Here is a 19513-nt window from a genome sequence, read left to right on the forward strand (position 1 = left end):
AATTTCTGTTTCTCCGATACTTCTTTCTTACTACTACTTGTTGCTTTTGGTATTAACTTATTGCGGCTGAAATTTTCATCAAACTCTATCCTAAAATGAACCATATTCTCGTATAATAAGACAATGCCTATATTGTCGCTATGAAAATTCTTGTATTTCGCTTTAAACGTACGTACCGTGAAAGATACTTTTATGCGACTGATCTGTTCACTGACAAAATGGTAAAATGTTCTTTAAGTTCTCGACGCGAAATATTGCGTTAATGCGTTCGCCATCATCCGCCAGATATTTGTGACACACGCGATTTTGTATTCTACATCAAAAGATTTGAACAAATTTTCTATATGTAATCATTTACTGAACGTAATTACTAAATTATCTGAATTACTTTGTAGATTTAGAATTCAAATCTTCTAATATAAAGGTATTTGTAATTAGTGTGAAGTATGTACTTCATTTTTACTATTATATATGTAGTATCTAGAATATTTAGCGTAGGTTACAGTATTGTAGGATGAATAGTTTGTTGTGCGTGCGTAAGGGCGACCAGGTCGTATTGCGACGGACCGGCGCCGGGATGATTGGAAAATAGTGTGACTGCGTTTAGAAAATCTCGAGTGGCTGGAAGAATGCGAGGAAGAGTGTCTGAAACTGAGCGACTGGACTGTGAGAAAAGCGTGTACGTGACTGCGTGAATTTTGACTATGGACGAAAGATGCGAATGAGAAGGGTGCAAGGGTGAGAAAGACAGAGCGAATGGGGGTGTGTGTTAAAAGCGAGTGGGAATGCGTGCATGAGGACTTTTTGGTGAGAGACAGCGGAGAAGAACATTTTTGTGCGTGATAGAGAGTCGTGTGTTGGCCTTCGTGGTATTAAGTTGTATTTTTACGTGTTGTCCATATTGTTTCCTAATTCTCTTTTTACTGAAGATCCACCTTTTCAATATCTATAATAATAGTAGCCCCACTATAAACTATATATGTACATTTAATATTTCAAATATTTCTGTAAATAGTGTTTATAAATACACAATAATCTATACACAATAATGTGTTAAAAAATCTATATCTACAAATATAGGATGTTGCAAAATAATTTATAAAAATGTGAATTTGTAGTTATAATTGAGTAACCGACACTTTGATGTGTCATTTGTGATAAATGATGTTTGAAAGCAATATGCATCTTTTAGAAAAGTCTCATACGAGAAGTAGAAGGCATTTACAAGCATCACGAAACTAATTTACATACTTACATCATATTGAAACTTTGATTAGGATAATTCAAGCTACCCTGTGACAATTCTATTTCTGCAAGCGAGAGAGTGATGTAAGAACTGCATAGCTAGCAACATTATACATATATGCTAGGATATAGCAAAGAATCAAATCACTTTATACATTTAACGTGGAGAACAAAATCAATTTGAAATGTCTGCGTATGTATTGGAATGGACTCCAGAACTTAAACAAAACTTTTTCAATTACAGCACATGTGCATACCAAAGATAATGTTAAGTGGGCTCGAAATATTCACAAATTTCAGACAGTTCCACTGATGTATGAGTTGAAACATTAATATCGTTGATTTATTTGCTTTGAAGTCTTCAACTCTTTACTTTAATTACTTAAGATTCAGCTATGTTTTAATAAAACCTTTTAAGTATTTGAAGTCACTTTTATACATCAATTTTCATCCCCTTAGATAAAAATAATTGCAGTTTCAAATTTAAATACGATCGAGGAATGTGGACTACGAGGAATGTGGAGGAGGACACAGTGAAATTTTCATCATGAATTCCCCATATATTGCATTTTTTTCATAAATTTATTTCCTGTTCGCGTGCAGATGTATTATATAAAAAATTTATCATCAACTCCTTCGTTAAATTCTGTTTTTATCGTTTTTTATGGGATTTATTCACTTTAAAACTAAAGTGTAAAATTTGATTTAACATTTGTTTATTAAACAGTATCTTTCAGTTCAGATTTACTTCATTACGTCATGTTTCAGTGATCTCCTTCAACTTTTGTTTTCAGTCTGTTTTAATATCGACTTCTTTGTACCTCATTAACTACTACTCTTAAGTGTGCTACAGGTAAAGTAACTACCAGCTTATAGACCAACAAACTAAGCACTTTTGTAACCATCTCACTTTATGCTACATTTTATGTTCATACTTCGTTCCCCAAGAACGCCAACAAAAGTCAGACTAGAATGAATAATTTTTCACTTTATAAGTTAGTGATCAAGTATTTAACATCGAAAGTGTAAATGTAACTCAAAACTCAGAATAACTTCGTTTTTATAAACCTGTGTAAGTAATGAGTTAAATGATTGTTATTGTTATATTATATAGTTGTACATAAAAGTGTTTCCTTTGTTTTATAACAACATCCATTTAAAGAAACTGTGAAAGAAGTTCTTGTTATCGCAACGAATGGGTTTATTATTACAATAGATGTTACGTTTAATATTAATAATTTCATCAAACTTAATATTTGATTAAGGAAGCAGTTTACCATAACTCGATTATAATATCTTTTACATATCAATTAAATTAATCTCTTTTACTAACAAACGCTATAATTAAAAACAAGAGTTTGCTTCCCAGCTAAATTGGCTAGAACGATGCCAAACGATTAACATTGATCCAACTGATGTTTACTAATTGAAAGTCCTTTTACTTCTAATAGAAGAGTCGTTTAACCGTCCATACTTTCCCCATCAACCTTCAGACGACAGTACCAGAGTCTATTTTGCACCAAGTTTTCAAAAGCCCTGTCAAACTCCTCCGGTTATGGTGGTTGACTTAACCCAGATAATACCGAAACTATTTCACGTCAGGTTGTATATTTTTGTCGTGAAAGTGGACTGCTTTTACGTTAAAATACACTGCAAACACTTTTTAAATAAATACCGAACCGTAAATATGTGATATTTTAGAAAGACTGTAATACTTTAATGATAATAATAATAAATAATAATACTAATAATTTTCTTTGAACAGTAATCCTTTAATAATAACTATGTCACTTAACATGATTTGTTGTTTCAATATTGTATTCGCTGTTACTGTTGAAAGTTTGATTAAGAAACTCGTAGACACTGATTATTAATCTACAATAAACTATTCAATAACGATCGGTAAATAATATGTTAACCCTTAACAGTTGAAAGCATTCTTATAGTTGCTGTAACTGGAGATACATTTTCTTTTCCTTTTGTTTTCTTTACATTTATTCGATATTTTATTATTTTATAACTGAGACTTGCACTCTTAAAAAATTATCATCTCTTAGGGGTTAATACTCTATTAAAATTCAATTTTTGTGTAAGGTATCAAAAAGTGAAGCACATAAATAAAATTCTTTTGTTCCTTAATTTATGTAGAATTTTTCGTTACACTATTTCCGAATAATACTATCCATATTTTATCAAAAAACAATGAATATTTACAATGAAAAATATTGTCCGTGCAAAGAGTTAATTATTTACACCGTGTGAGTTCGTTCTCTCGATAAATGGGTCGAATAATTCTATCCCCTAAATTACGAAAAATTTGTCTTTACACTATTTCCAAATAATACTATCCATGTTTTGTCCAAAAAAAATAATGAAAAATATTGTCGAGTACAGATGGTTAATTGTACACTACGAGTAAGTCCATTTTCTCGATCAATCAGTTGAATAGTCCTTGAGCGAGGAGAAGGCGGAAAATTCAAACTCACCGCCAGAGTCCTCGTGAAGAAGTCACTACCGTCGGTTAGCTGGACGAACACTCGCGCGGAGCGGGGCTCGCACTGACGTGAGCTCGCATGCGAAACGAACGAATCCAGGGTCCTCGTGTTCCTTCGGCACCACTTGCTCACCACCCCGTCGCCACCTCCCCAGTCACGTCGAGCACGATGCGCAACCTCGGAATATTTATACCACCCCTTGCAGGCCCGTGTCTCCTATCCCTCCCCCTACTGCCCGTGTCGAACGAGAAACTGCTCGAGACGAAAATTGTTTTACGACTCCGAAGATCGCGAACCACCCCCTTCTCGATATTTGCTGCTTCGTTTCCTGTCTATCCGATTTCCTTCTTACAACGGAATACACGTGTACCTACACCTTGGAAAATCGCATTAGAATATACCATAGGTATACTACGTTTGACAGTTCTCTTTATCAACGCTTTCCCTTTTGATTTATTTTGATTCAGATGTTTCTGCTCGCGATAGTTAATCTTAACTTAGTGGGGCAGAAGTGCTATAAAGAAACATAAAGTACAGTGAACATTGGATGACTTCAACATCGGGGACCTCTTCATAATTGCAATATCATCATCCCCACAGATTGGCTTCCTTTCATTATTCTGGAGATATTATAAACGTGCATTTATTGAGATTTTAATTGGCTTATATTTTAGTTCGTATATTACGAAATCAGGTTATCTAGTCATTTCTCTGAGAAATGTTTGTATCTTCTTAATGATCGTAAAAGAAGAAACCAGGAGTAAGTCATTTTGACCTGCCTTTGGTGTTAATACAATCTGTACGTTGTGATATAATTTAACTACCGTCATTATTTACTACCTAAATTATTTTGGTTACGATATGGAAGATTTATAAAATAATGTAGAAAATCGAGTTTTAAATTGAGTTGTATGGGGAAAATGTGTGGGCGAGACTCGCCATATTAACTCAAATGGTTAACTGATTTCCTTGTCATGTTTCAGTTTGATAATTAGGAAGTATTTTTATAGTATTTGGTTAAATAAGTTAAATTGTGCTATGTAGTATTTGGTAATATTAATTTAATTTTTGTTTCGTAATATTGGAGTATTTGAAATGAAATTGAATGGGTAAGAATAATATTATATTTAGATCATAATTGGATGAATGATAATGTTATTTTAAGGTTACAATTGTTTCGACTCTACGGTGAATACAAATTTTAAATGAATATGGAGTTTACTTTTCTGCTGACGATTTATTAAAATAATTTCAGTATTTCATTATTGAAAATATTCAATATTTTATTATTCTTATATATTTTATTTTCTCAATCGATAACTGTTAATCATTTGATAATAATTCATCCTTAATACGTGATTTCAGAATTTGTTTGCACACTCTCTGAAAAATATTCAGTATTGTACACAACTTCGTTTCGAACTCATATAACTTCAGTGTTTATTTTTGCTTGTCATTACTGCCGTTTGTTTTAATCAATGTTTACGCAACATTCGCTCTTCATCGATTAATATTAAATGTCGAGTTTTTAGACAAAAGATTATTTAAGCATATGCATTATAAATTTTTGTTAACGATGCTGACAATAATTTGTACTGAAATTATTTTCAAGATAAACATGCATACGATTTATTTTTATCATTCTCTTTTCCTCCCATGAGATACCATATGCTTTATACCTACAGTTTAAAATTCAAAGGTATTTATTACAATCCTCAGACATAAATATTGAAAATATTTCTTCCTAGAAAAATCATTTGTTGTTTTAATATCATCTGGTAAGAATGATTTTAGTATTATGTGATATCTCTAGAGATTAATATTTTATTCAAAAAATTTTTTACAGAGAAGATTATTTACAACAAATGAATATTTTAATTAGTTACATACAATTAATTGCATATATACATGAAGATAAACGTTTAAAAGAGTATTTAACCAAACGGTGACGCGTACGAGCACTTGTTCCCCACAGTAGAGCGTACCCGTCTGTGATCAGACACGCATGCAAACAGGTGGAAAGCATCAATCACTCACAATATCTTATGCATCATGAAAGATTTTTATCTGTGATGGTAAATCATCTCATTTACTTTTATTTTACCCTTTATATTTTAATAATCCATAAAATTCAAGCGCAATAGTCAAATTTTTGTCACGTTTTATTCTAAAATCTCTTCTCTGTTACGTGAAATTTGGAATGTATACGAAACAATTTGATTATTACTAGAAACTTAATAATAATTAAATAATATGAAAGTGTACTTCAATTTTCATGTATTTTATTTAATAGTTTCAAACAATCAATGGTTACATTGTTCCTATTAATCTTGTAACATGGATGAAGATTGAATTGTAGCGGCGATTAAGATTAATTTATTAAGAATTATCGTGTAGCTTATAGGTATAATAAATCATTTAAGATGAAAATTAACGAGTATTTCGGTTTTCTGTAGAATGAAGTACATATATAAAAATGAGAGTTTTAACAAATTTAGACAAGAATTGAACAGAACTAAACTACAATATAATATTCTCAGTTATAACGCAGTCAATATTAACAGTATGAAAATTACATATTTACTATCGGTTGACAAGAGAGTAACTTACATAATAATTAACATATTATCTATCAGCAATTACTAAACAATTCATCGAGGACAAACAACCGATACTCACGGCTTTCATAATGAATTTTTCAACAACAAAAACACTTTTGTTTAATATTATTATTCAAAGAAAATTATTAAGCAGCTTTCCAATATAAAACACTCATCGAAAAGTCTATTAATAGCCCAGTATACGAACTGTTAACACATTAAACGTTGTCGTCAGTAAATGAAATATCTCGAGAATGTTTTAAGATACTAGATTATATATTATATATCAATTACAAAAATAATTATTGCAGTTTTAACACACATATGTTGAAATACTTGTATATCATCAAATTTGTATCATTAACATATATACCTCATTTTACAAGAAAGTGTTAGCAAAATCTACCCGATGCGAGTGTATTAAGTTTCAAATATGGAAGTCTAAAAACTACTAAGTATTGTTAAATATTCTCGTTTGCAGCAAGTAATAAAACAATGTATTGTATTCATTTCTTTCTACTTATTTAAATATATCTACATAGCAATAGTGTTAACTATACAACGAAAATTTCACTGGTTGTAAAATTCACGATCTTTTATATAGAGGTCTGTGTGGCCACACCTCCAAACTCAAAGGTTAATATAAAAATTACACCGACATTTGAAGTGTATTTCAGAAATCGATGATACTTGTCAGTTCGTCCCGGACTGCGATTTGTTTTACGCAGGTCGGTTGGATCGAATTTTCAAAGCGTTCCGGGTTTAAATCACGAAGAATGGTTTCGCGGGAGGCTCGCGTGTCTGGCGGGTTTCGCGGTGAATTCATCATCCCGCGGGTATTCTCTCGTAACGCATTCCCATATAACACTATATTCTACGGCGTAAACGGCCACGTGAACGGGGGAATGCAACGGGCGCGCACGTTAAACATAATGCTGTGCTTGGGTCAGTTAATTGGTCAGAGCAAGCCAGTTAGTTTCATTACGTTACCTCCATCTTCGTGGGTTTCGCACAATGGAGGCCTCTTCCAGTATCGGGGCCACTAGGCCTGTCTGCGTACCATATACGAGCGAGACGTGTCCCAATCCAAATTTCATCCAGTTGAAAATCTGACGATTGTTTTCGGTAGGGTAAGTCAGGGAGAGACGGCCGACTTTTTCTTAAAAGAACTGTTACATTGTAAAAATGATTAATACCTAACGAAAGGAAAATATATTTATGCAAGTAAATACGAATACAAATAATGGTTAAGTAGGCATTTTGTCCAAGATTCGAAATATCAATAACAAAAATTGAAAATATAGATATTTGACAATGTAAATAAGATCGGGCCATGTCACCTGGAATTACTCTGTTGATTGCAACTTTTGCCGTGTCGTAGTTACTAAGCGACCGTACATAAGATTCCAAATTGTATAGCTGAATGCTGTAAGTGTCGGTTATTCAAATGTGTATGAATATACAAAATATTAAAATTTATGTAGTGAACTATATATATATATATATATATTTGTATATTTGAATATTTGTATATTTGTATATTTGTATATTTATATATCCATATAAATTTTATTTTTAAATAACGTAGGATTAAGCGATCAGCACTCTTCTATAAAATGTGAAATAATTTAGAACTAGATTACGGGTATTCTTCTAAGAAAATTTAAAATGATGTAAGACTTAGGCCTACGTTACTGGTTTTGAACGTGTTAACGATAAGAGGTAATGCTGCTGTATATGTTATTGTACCGGTAATTTAAAATTCGATAATAGTTACTTACTAAACTAGTTAATTACTAGTTTTTTAGTTCCTTTTTTCCTGGAAGATTTGCAATTCAAAGTATTTTAATATTTGCATATTAGTACAAGTGTATTATTCTAATTATCTTACTTCCTAGAGTGTATGGCTTTTTATGCAAATATATTCATTCTCTAAAAATACTGATAAAATACTGCTCGAGTGCTCGATAAAACTACTTCTTAAGTTAACAATGTACACTTTATATAACTAAAATAACAGTTTGTATCAACGGGACGATCAATTCACACTGTATTACAAGCACGGGAAAAATCTTGACGGACAAACTTTCGAATGATTCATGTCGCTCGAGCGGCGACCATTCTATCTCCGAACCGCAAGAATCGTTTGCGCGGCACGCACGTCGCATGGTTTCGCCGAACACCGGGAAAAAACGGCCGGCAAAGAATCGTGTACACGAGAGGAACGATGTTGCTTGCCCGCGAAGGATCGTCCGAGGGCATGTCGTTAATGACCCGCTATAAGTGGCGAAGAATTGCATGCTCGCGCGCTCCGCGTACCCTGCGATCGACTGCAGGCCCTCTAAAATGCGGGCCACACGTCCGCAAGTTTTGTTATCGTTGCAACGAGCGAGGTGATAGAGCTTAGTGCAAGGTTAGTCGGCGATGAGTGAAGTGCCAGTCCTCTCTGTGGCCACTGTTTATCGGTAGCAGCTAGGGCCAGCAGGATTTCAGCGGGATTCCTGGCGTGAGTCTACGGTCATTTCACTTGTTTTCTGTTAACCCTTATGTTGGCAACCGCGTACTCATTTCGAAATCTTTTATATAACTTCCTTCTGTTCTCGTGAACATTTCAGCCACCCATTGGAGAAATCGATTAACTTCACAAACAAAAAGTAGAGAAAGCTGATACAATACTTAGATTGAAGCTGTACCTGTGTTAATCAAGTAATATACATTCCATTATGCTGATTTGATTTTGCATTCAAAGGAAAATTTTAAAAGTCAATATCCAAGTATGTAACATATTTAAAATAGTATAATCTTAAAGAAACTTTTATTATTGTTGGAATTTTTCCGTGGCCAAAAGGGCTTTTTATTATTTTGTGGTGCCAAACCCAGTGATAATAAAATTTATGTTAAATATAAATGGTTAAGAACCAATGAGGCGCTTTAGTGATAAAATCTTAAAAAAGTTAAAACTTGGAATTAGTTGATTTGGTCAATGAGCGGCTCATTTAACGAAATTGCTTTGAATCTTCATTTTTCGAACATTTTTGTGTATTATTTGAATAGTGAAATTTTGATGAATGCAGACATTTTCGTTTCCTTCGTAAGGATTAACATATTCCGAACGAAATATTTTGCGATTCGCGGATAATTATTTGGTCACTCCACGAATACCGAGATTTTTTATGCTTTACTTATCTTTGTAAATTGAGAGAAACGAAAGTTTCTTAAATTTAAATTATATTCTGCTTTATTATTTGCGATGCATCCCACGGAGAACTTCTTTGAATGTTTCATTTTATCAAAAATGGTCACATGTTATCGATTAAAGAATTGAATTATTATCAGGGGTGAAAGAAAACGATCAAATGTAGTATGTCTCTGAATTTTTTAATTTTTAACATTGGACGATTTTATAAATCTTGCAAAGTACGAAAGTGTATCTATTTATTCGAATTGTAGCATTATAAAAGAGTTTTAAAAAACAGTGATAAAGGTAAACATTGTAGTGGTTGCTGCACAGAAGGGGGTTTGTAAGTACAGTCACATCAATGCGATATCTTTGGAACTGTCCGATGTGTTTTTATAACTTCTTTGTCACTTTATCGATTGTTTCGTTAATCTCCTTCTTTTACTGGGATTAATAAGAAGTTTCCTGTTGAAAATAATATTAGAATTTTTCCTTCTTATGCATTGGTCTTTAAGTTATGATGATTTGAAAACTTCCAGAACGTTATTGCGTGCATCACCATACCTAATCTTGTTCTCAACAACTCTTCCATTGCATTTTCAATGGGCAACTGTACTTTCATGATTCTTTTATATTTATAACCTTATCTCAAGTGGGTGTTTGAAGTATTAAAAGATTAAAAAATTTGCATTTCTACTTCCTACTAGTGTGTGTGTTTTAAAAATATTTAATACATTCAGATAATTTTTTCAAACCATATGACTCCTCGCTGTTTCTGTTAGACCTCTACAGGGAAGAAAAATGTGTTTGATACTCCATTCAGTTATATTCAGTGCTCCACAAATTTAACGAGTAATCACTATGATTTATCACCATTTATTATGATGAATGTACCAAATAATAATCAATTAGTTTATGAATAAGATGACAACTTGACTTCTGCACATCATCCCGACTTTGTAGTAAACTATACTGCACCAAAAATAAAGAAAGAACTTCCGTAACAAAGTTAAAAAGACGGAAAGAAAAATTAAGACACAATTCATTAAACGATACGAACGAAGTCTATTAAATCAAATTATGCCATAAACGAAAAGTGATAACACGAACATATAGTAGAGCAAATGCAATAAGCGGAAGAAAGAAAATACAGAAGGAAGTTAACACTAAACGTACTAATACTTCATACATAATTATTCCTATCGTAACCAATGAAGTAATTGATTACAAAATAAAGGTAAACAACATAGATGATAAATTTTTCTTAGTGAGAACAGAAATAATAGGGTAAACAATAATTAAAAAACTGATTAATCGGAAAATATAAAAATTGATATAAAGTTAAATAGACGAAGTAAAATGCAGAATTTTAAAACAAATTTTAAAACCGGATATCCAATCAGCCGCGATACGTTCAGCGTTAAAAAAGTGTGAAATAAATATAGCGTTCAAGTTGCACGTTTATTGTATTAAACGATCCATTGTGAGTGGACGGTCCTGAAATCGGGTCGACCGAAGACAAGGTTTCAAGTAACCGATCGGAACATTTTGAAAAGCAAGGAAGCCCGCGGAACGGGACAACAAAATAAATTGAGAAGATTAATAGCAATCACCACGTAGGTCGGGTTGCACCATTGTTTGACGAACGTCCCTCCGTTGAACTTCGAAACTGGGTTGCATAACGGATTGCCAGCCGAGGCAACTTGGCGCACAAATTCCTGGCTACGGATCCAAATACAAATTCCCATTTGCGGCGCCAATGCGCGGGCGAAGGGCGTCGGTTTAATGGCGGCGCGCGAAATCCGAATTAACACGGGAAGCTGGAATTGAATCGGCCGGCCTGTTAATTCATCGTGCTGAAGGACGCTCCTCGACAAGGAAATTTGTCTTTCTTGAATGGAAAACTCGCTCGGAACAGTCGCCACTGCGTGCAAGTTATTCAATTGTATTTTTATGATACTGGCACAAATTTGGGACGTTTTTATAGAAACTGGGAGCAATAAAATGTACTCAGGAAGAAATATTTGTTGAAAATATTGCTTTCTATGATGTACGTTGCAAGCACATATTATTTGATATGTGGAATAAAAGCTGAAAGAATTAGAGAATTTTGTTTATGCTGAAATGAATATCGAGATAGTTGTGACTGTTACATTATGCCTTTTGTATTTAAAAATCAACACTTTTCTGCTTTTATTTCGTTTAAAATATTCTGTACTGACTGAAGGAAATCAAAACTGTTAATTTACTTTAAAGGAATTTATTAATATTTTGTGTATATGAACATTGACAGAGGTATATTGTATACATTATTTCCAATAATCCAGCTTATGTAAATCGTTTTATGTGTTAATTTCTGACATAGTGGAATGAAGTTTTCAGGAATTACTATTATTTTTTTAAGATCGTAGGATTAGAGTTGCTACGTATTTGTTGTTTCCACGATTTCTTCAAGTGTATAATTACATTTTCTTTTATATACTCTTATTTTATTTAAATGTAATTAAAAGAAATGAAATGAAATTAAGTTAAGTTGAGAAAGGCAGTTAATTGTTGAATTTATATCAAGTATCCGTGAATAAGATAAAAATTATACAGAAAAATAAAAAGATTAAAAAAAGAAAAGAAAATAATATACTCTATATAGGCATTTGTTTAATATTCTATTTTTCTCTTAGTTCTACAATAAATAAAAATCGAAGTGTCTTACTGAGAAGTCTATTAACAATGTTTAATTCATAAACGTCGAGGTAAACATTAGATGGAGCGAGTAAAAACGGTCCATATAATTCTACCTTTCGTTAAAACATGATATAATTAAACGCAGAAACCCTTAAACAAATAAATTAAACAAGAAAAAATGATAAAGTCGTATAAGCATCTGCTAGCGTCCAGACTAAATGAAATAAATGTTCTTAATTCATCGTGACATTCTTATCTGTTCATTGAGAACGCGTTTATAGAAGTTAGTCGCCATTCACTAACATTAAACGTTTCGTGAGACGTGCTCACGAAGCTTTCAGGAAATTAAAATTCCTTCGAACCAATAACAATATAATTATCTCGAAAGAGAAAGACGACACGTCCGACGTAGAGGGCGGAAAGAGGATAGGGATTGATGGCGACGAGACCGAGCGAAAGTAACCTAACCTAACAAGCGACATGATTAAAAGTTTGTTTATCATGCGAAACACTGAGCTCCCTTAAAAGCACATTTGGTTTCGTAATTTGTTCGAAAGCCGAGTCATTGATTAATTAAATGACCTTATTTGCTTCGTGATCTTTGCTCCGAAAAAGCCATGTGATATTTCTAGGGACAGCGTTTTAAAAATTTTAACATTGATGATGAAAATGAAGAAAGTCGATAAACAAGCAAATTTTTATATAACAGAAATCTGAAGAATGTATTTACACGCAACTGTATATCTTGATTGAGCAAATTTATATACGTTTGTAAAATGATAGAAAGTATTCGTACAATAAGGTAATAAATAATTTAATTTTAATGATCTTTATAATAACATTGACACCAATGATTTACATAAACAAGTCTTCATAGGCGAAGCTTACATTCTGCAATATAATAATTAATTTGAATAGAAACCTGTCTTGGTAAATAATTAATGTTCTTCTGTACTGTAAACCATTTGTATAATTAAGCTATTATAAATTCCTGTTCAAATTAATGAATGAATGTTAGCTTCGGTTGTATATATTCGTTTGTGATAAATTACAAAATTCATTAAAATAATCCTATCTACTTGAGAATTGTAACTATCTGTTTCATAACTTCATTATAGCTTATTTAAAATTGTATAACATTATTTAAAATTAATTAGACTCAGTAAGTAATATGAGAGCAATACATTTTCCTGTCATCGAATATTTGGAAACAAAAAAGTACAATTTTTCACTTTATCAACATTCTCCTTTATGAATTGAATACGAAAACAACCGTAAACCTTCCGAGATCAAACAGCTTCGCAACGTGCTGTCATTCACATTAACTGAATTGATGTATCGAGCCCCGACGTCATCGATACAAAACTTGACCCTCGATTTCTGGCGACAGGCCACTTGCCGCGAATCTAAAGGCGTCAAGCACACTTTAAAAACAATCAGTCGACATCGAAACGATTAATTTACGATTGTGGGGGGATGCTCACGTCCGAGGGTTACGCAAACGGGGATGTAAACGCGGCGGAACAGTATCAATTGCAAATAATTACAAGAATGAAGTGGGGCAAGGGTAAAAGAGTTTGACATTATCGATTTGACCACTTCAAAGATTGAAAAGTCTTCTATCCAAACGTTTTATTCGTAAAGTACGCTTCTCAGAAGTTGGCCGACTACTTATAAACTAAAATGCACGAAGGCAACGAGAATTATCCACTCGCGATGCTTAATTGAGCAGTTACAGTAATAGCAATGCCTTGCTTTTGACACATTCTCGTTATTGCTTGAGTCACGTAACGAAGAATGCAGGCGAAACAAAACGCCTCAAATAGTAAGATGTAATGATGAAGAATGACACTGATATAAGATTCCTTATCTACGATCTTTTGTACGCTTATAGAATTTATAATATTTAAACTGCGGATCTTTAAGCGAATTTACATTTTTAAGAACATATTTAGAAAAATAGAATTTCCATGGAGATTGTATTTTTACGGCAGAAATTGTGAAAAGCACTTTTTTTCATATCATGATCATTCTACACACTTTTTGCACTTATAAATTTTTTATAAAGGCATAAAGTTTCACAATCTAGTAATAATTATCTGAATATTGCTCGGATATAGAAGCTTTATTGTATATAAAAAGTCTTCTTTGAGGATATTAAATGGAGTGGACAGATGATTTCTTTTGCCCACGTGTAATTTAACTTGTAGGTAGTTCGTAAACGTTTCAGAAAGGTATTTCACTTCGATGTATAAAAGAAATGATGATTGATAATCAAGCTGCATTGTACGGAAAAGCTGTATTCTATTCGACACTAAACATCATTCTCCAGAAATTCGGATATTATGTTCGTCGTGTTGCACCTCTTTTTTACCATTTTTACTATAATCTTTTAGTTTTAATGATGTCCACACTACGACGTTGATTGGGACGTGCACAACATAAATCATGATATTTTCTTCCTGGTTGACCCTTTTCATGTTCGGTGCTGGCACGTTATTTATTTTTGATACTGGTTACATCGAATTATCATCGTTCTGGGATGCATTCTGAGAATTATATTCTCGGTTAAAGATATGACTGATTTTCAAATTTAATTTGAAACTATGCAATTGCATTTATCCATTTAACTTTATATTAGTTCTTATATTGTTTGATTCATAAGTTTTTTTCATTTTTTTCTTTCCTTTTGTTTCTGTTTTCACTAAGAAAAATTTAACGTTTAATTTGTTTATCTTCATTATGTAACTAGTTATTTAACTAGTTATTATAGAAATAGATTCATACAAAGCGTGGGTACATTTAGTGTTAACGTTATTATATTCATATTACTGCATCCTATAGTTCATATTTCTGGAGTTTTGAGGCGTGAATTATTTTCCTTTGAAAATAAATTGAACGTTTAAGGGAGCATTGAAACGAACACTCATTTTATTATGAAATATGATTGAAAATTAAAGTGTAACGCATTATAAAATATAATTGAAAATTAATTTTTTAAATAAATTTTAATAAATTTCAATCCATTTTTGGATTGAATCGACTGGCGCGAGGGTTCAAATAATTATTAACACTAGAACTACCGATTTTGATATGATCGATATGTAATTCCTATAAAAATTATAACAATAGATCATTTTCAGTTTCTTCGAATATTCTTTATAGTATTGAATTGAAACTATGTATTTTCGGAGTAATTTCAAATATTCAGTGCTTTTAAGATGTCAATAATTGCGAAACTAAGAAACCGAAACCAGTCATTTTGACTGCTATATAGTTCTAGTATTAAAACAATATTGCTACTGTTCTTCTGCGCAATTGAAATAATGGTTGCCAGCTTCAATGATACTTTCTCGCTTCTCAAGCAGGCGTAGGAATTCACAGAAAAATGTAGGTTCCTCGAAGGCGAAGTAGTTATCGACCCAATTTCTCATTTCATCGAGATTTTTGAAGTGGTGTCCTTTCAGATCGTGTTCCATTGAGCGAAACAGGTGACAGTTCCAACATGTGATGTCTAGAAAGTAAGCAGAACGAGCAAAAAATTCCCATCCTAAGTTTTATATGGTTTCCATAATAATTTCAGTATTGTATGTCCTATATTTATAATATTACAAGATGTCAATGAATTGTCCTCATACTACTAATCTTTGTTTTTCATTCATTCTTTATCAAGCTTGATCGACCATTGATCATTCTTATCATATATACTGACACATTTATCAATCTTTCATAAAAAAGAAGAACGATTTACACGGTTTAGTAAACGACATAGAATTTGACTTTAAATTGATAAATATTTAAAGTTTGTTGATACCATCGTCATTTAAAATTATTTATAAAACTGTAATTATATATCTTGAAATACTAGATTCAGAAAAAAAAATTTTATTATATGTAAATTTATATATATAAGTTTATACAGTTTTATAAATAAATTTTATTATATATATATATATATATATATCTAATAATCACTATATTTTGGACAAATTAAAATATTTACAATTTTATTGTATAAACAAATAAAACATTTATTAACACTAATAATCACTATTCCAATATTTTTGTTCATCTTGAAGAATACAATTCAATTCTTGATAACAAGCATCAAGCCTCAATATAATACTAACAGCTGACGAACTTAATACACCACGAACAAATGATGCGGTATCTTAGATCATGAGCATAGATTTAACAAGTAAATGCGCGTAATTTAAAAATGTTCCTTGAAGTTAAATTCTTAACACTTCAATAATCTTTACTGTAGATAAATTAAAAGTAACTTAAAAATATTTATCGTGAAACAAATAATTATTCAGCACAACGACAAGAAAATTTCTGATTCGCAATGCGTTCAGAAGCAATTGATACATCCACAAACATTAGACAAAGATCCACTCGTATTACCTCCATAAAACCATTCTGCGCCTACTCCGCTCACCCACGTATCCATCAAAAAGTGAAAAATCTTCGCTCCACTTCCAAGATAAAATTAAAAAAACTGTCAGCGCAGTATTGCCAACCGTGGGGAAAAGTGTCATCGATCAAAGATACGGTCGCCATCGTCATCGACGTCCACCATTAGGGCCTATGCACACGAGTGACGCGATTCCGTCGCGATTCCGCTGCGATCTCGCGGCGGTGACGCTAGCGATTTTACGTACTGTCCTCCAACGACGTTTGACACTCGCGATGAATGTTAACGCCTCGGTTTCGGTCGCTTTTGTTATTGGCTGATTTGTGTAAACAAAGATTGCAAATGAAGCAGAATGCGACAGAATAAAATAGAAATAAGAATTTGACGCCTATATACCAAACTTTGTTGAAGGACAGTACATGTACCACATACGCAGAGCAAATTTCATCTTACACCACATGCGTAATTAAAAAAGAAAGAGATTTAAATTCTGTTTTTTAATCAGTGTACTGTGTTTCACGAGTATATACGTCGTCTTAAAACTCAAAATGATATTAATTCTTTTAACAATGAATTCTTTATTTTTTCAGGTAAACATGTAATTTTTTTCTGTTTTGCTTCAGTTTTTTGTTAGAATATACCGTAGGTGCATTTACCCTGTGTTTGACAAGTATACGCTTCATTGTTTGATTTTATTGTGTGCACAATGAGAGATTTTTCAAACTAAATTCCACAGTTAACGAGTTAATTGTGTATGTGGAACAAAAACGTAAAGTTCTCTTATCCATTTTTCTGGAGACAGAAGAATTTTGTTTCTCTGTTACTCCGAAACAGTCGCTGTGTCACCGCAGCGAGATCGCGTCGCTCGTGTGCATAGGCCCTTAATCTACAATCGTGGACAACATAACAACGCACACCTGAGTCGCACGAAATTACCATAAACGCGTTACTTTTCTATGCCGGCTACCGACCGTTTACGTGAGCGGTACAGTCAATGCCGTCAAAGATCGGTAACGTGGCGGCCGTTTCGTGCGCTCACGCCCTCGATACGCTTTTTTTCTCCCCCGTGCACGACGCCGAACGATTTCATCATTGAAATTCAACTATATATCGAACGTCACGAGCATTGATATTCAAGGTGTTTAAACGCTAAAGACGCGGGTATGTCGAGCGGTTGCCTCTCGGTAACAGGGAATTCAATCGGCAAACGGGGGAAATGTTGCACAATAAAATAATTGCCATTATGACTAATCGCGGGCAACGCAGCGTGCTAACCCTGATGCAAGGTGGACGAATTCTAGGCGTTCGTCTACGGAACTAATCACGCCGAGAAAGAAAGAAGCGAAGCTCGTTTCGTGGGAACATGGTCGCTTTGTTGTCCGCACTATTAACACGTCAAACGCTGCACGATTTCATAGAGGAAAATACGCAAAACGGGAAAAGTAAAATATTAAGCGTAAAATTATAATAAAGTATAAATTATAATATAATAAATTAAAATGTAGTATTATTTATAATGTAGGAATGTTTTTAGTGTAGTACACCTAATCCTCCATTTATACGGTTGGTTCCCCAAAAATGTGTAAATTGAAATCGTGCAATTCGAGTCAACAATTCACATTGAAAAGAAATACAGATGTATTAAATTTAAGAAATTCATATGAAACAGTATTATCTATTTTTTGTAAGATAAAAAATTATATAGATATTTTTAAATAAAAGTTCATTAATCCAACAAGATTGCGTATGGAATTGACAAAACAAAACAAAACAAAACAAAGATTTATGTAATTTTTTCATTTGTCTGACCTAACTGTGTTAAAATGAAATACAAGTGTCGTGTAAATAGGAGTTCTTCCATCTTCTTTAACCGTGTTACACCAAAATCGTGCAATTCGAATACCATGTAAATCAAGGGTTAAGTGTAATTCGATTTGGTTAGGTCTCCGGTGACCACCACGACATTCAACGTGTTAACGCTGGGTTTAACCAGTTAACTACGTCTGATGAGTATACACGTCCTCTCAAAATCAAAATGATAATAATTCTTTCAACGATTAATTTTTTACATAAACATGTCACTCTTGTTCGTTTGACTTTAGTTTTTCGTTAGGCTATATTATAGGTGCACTTGGCTTGCATTTGACGAATATACACTTCATTATTTGATTTTATGACAAGTAATATCAGAAATTTTTTATATTAAATTCCCGAGTTAACAGGTTTAGGAACGCGTTGGTTCGACGCACACCGAATTTTATTGACACATTGACCGCCACGGTGGTCACCGATGGCCGGAACGTCCAAATTACTTGAAAACAATTACAGGACGAAAACTAATGTCGAATTAAAATGTTTAGTGACACGAGTAAGTAAATAATAGTATAATTTAAGAACCATGAAGCCGGATCATTAATAAATAATTCTAATACCATTTGCAGTTAACGTATTAACATTACTTGATAAACGCTCACGTCGATTTCGATTGATGCAATCGAACATGCATCTTAATTATCAATTTTTAAATCCCTGATTTCCAACCTCCAAACGAAGGTATAATTTTTCTGGGAACGATAGAATATAGTATACAATAAACGTCCATAAACCAGGTGTTAAAGGAATTTTAGTATCCAAATGCGACTAGTAGACTGGACCTTTATACGGATTCGAACTATTAAGAATGTAATTAGAGAAATGAAATTGCGATTAAAAGTGGTTCTTATCTACAAACAATACAAAAGGTACTATATTTTGGACATTTTATATATTTTTTAATAAGTAATGTATGCATCGTGTGCAATTTTGTATTTTCGAATATTTCAAGAATTTATACAAATCCATTTAGATGTAATGTTAGATAACTTATGTTTTAGACATACAGTAATATAATAATATA

The 19513-nt window shown here is 32.7% G+C and overlaps 2 protein-coding genes across 3 annotated transcripts in view; one reads left to right on the forward strand and one right to left on the reverse strand.

The window, feature by feature from the left end:
- The window catches only part of LOC116431296 (glutathione S-transferase), a 30748-nt gene extending 26876 nt beyond the window's left edge, over positions 1-3872 (reverse strand). For both annotated transcript variants that reach the window (XM_076370781.1, XM_031986474.2), the window contains exon 1: positions 3732-3872. The gene's annotated coding sequence lies outside the window, so the exon portion shown is untranslated. The remainder of the gene's footprint in view (positions 1-3731) is intronic.
- A 4775-nt stretch (positions 3873-8647) lies between these two features.
- LOC116431275 (carcinine transporter) overlaps positions 8648-19513 on the forward strand; it is a 70832-nt gene continuing 59966 nt past the window's right edge. Inside the window, exon 1 of the mRNA XM_031986441.2 lies at positions 8648-8846. The gene's annotated coding sequence lies outside the window, so the exon portion shown is untranslated. The remainder of the gene's footprint in view (positions 8847-19513) is intronic.

The sequence above is a fragment of the Nomia melanderi genome, chromosome 9 (genome assembly GCF_051020985.1).
Source record: "Nomia melanderi isolate GNS246 chromosome 9, iyNomMela1, whole genome shotgun sequence".
Taxonomy (NCBI): Eukaryota; Metazoa; Arthropoda; class Insecta; order Hymenoptera; family Halictidae; genus Nomia; species Nomia melanderi.